This window comes from Bison bison, unplaced genomic scaffold (genome assembly GCF_000754665.1).
Source record: "Bison bison bison isolate TAMUID 2011002044 unplaced genomic scaffold, Bison_UMD1.0 scf7180017846831, whole genome shotgun sequence".
Lineage (NCBI taxonomy): Eukaryota > Metazoa > Chordata > Mammalia > Artiodactyla > Bovidae > Bison > Bison bison.
The window spans coordinates 8,902-9,783 of NW_011477404.1; positions in this window are offsets into that span (position 1 = coordinate 8,902).

The window sequence follows — 882 nt, forward strand, 5'->3', positions numbered from 1 at the left end:
GGGCTCCCTGCGCCCATCCCCCAGCCATCTCCACTCCCACCCTAGAAGGGGGAAGGGCCCCCCTGGTCAGAGGCAGGAGGAGGAGGGGTCAACAGAGGCGTCCTTGGCTGGGCAGGGCGGGCGGCAGGGGGTGTCCGACCCTGGGGCTAGGGTGCAGGTGTGGCCTCGGGATGTAGGCCCGTCTCGGGGCCGAGGAGTCAGGTGAGCAGCACCGCCTTTGCCAGGAAGGTGGTGGATCCTGGAGGATGGCCAGCTCGCACAGCGGGCGTGGCGGGGCCTGGACTCTGGTGTCCTTAGCCTCCATCTGGGAGGTGCGGGGAGCAGAGCCTGGACCCCCTCCAGGCCCCCTCCTGTCTGCGGACTCACTGGGGAGGGGCCCTGTCTGGTTTGGCCCAGGCAGGAGCCACAGTCGGCCCACAGACAAGTCTCTGTGGGCACTGCTGTGGGCACGTTTTCACCTCTCAGCATCTTGGGCGTCCTGGGAAGAAAGGGCTGCCCAGGCCTCTAGAGGACACACGCAGGGTGTGACCCGGCTCCCACCAGCCCGCCCAAGCTCCCCCTGTACCACTGACCCCAGGGCTGGCCGCGGCCCTTCCTGGTGGAGTCAGTGCGAAGGCGCCAGAGGTCAGGCCCGGTCTGCTCAGGGGAGGGGCCTCCCCGGAGCCCGTGGGTGTTGGGGGCCAGAGTGAGGTACTCCGCCCATGGCAAAGGTCATGAGGAAGGAGGCTCGACATACGCAAAGGCGGGATCGAGCCTCAGGAGTCCCCCTGGAAATCCTCGAGCGTCTACCCCCATAACCAGAGCCTGCCTACTTTACTACTTTGTGCTCTCACCTACACCTCTGACTTTACGGGGGGCTGTCCCCCACCACCTCTTTCGGAG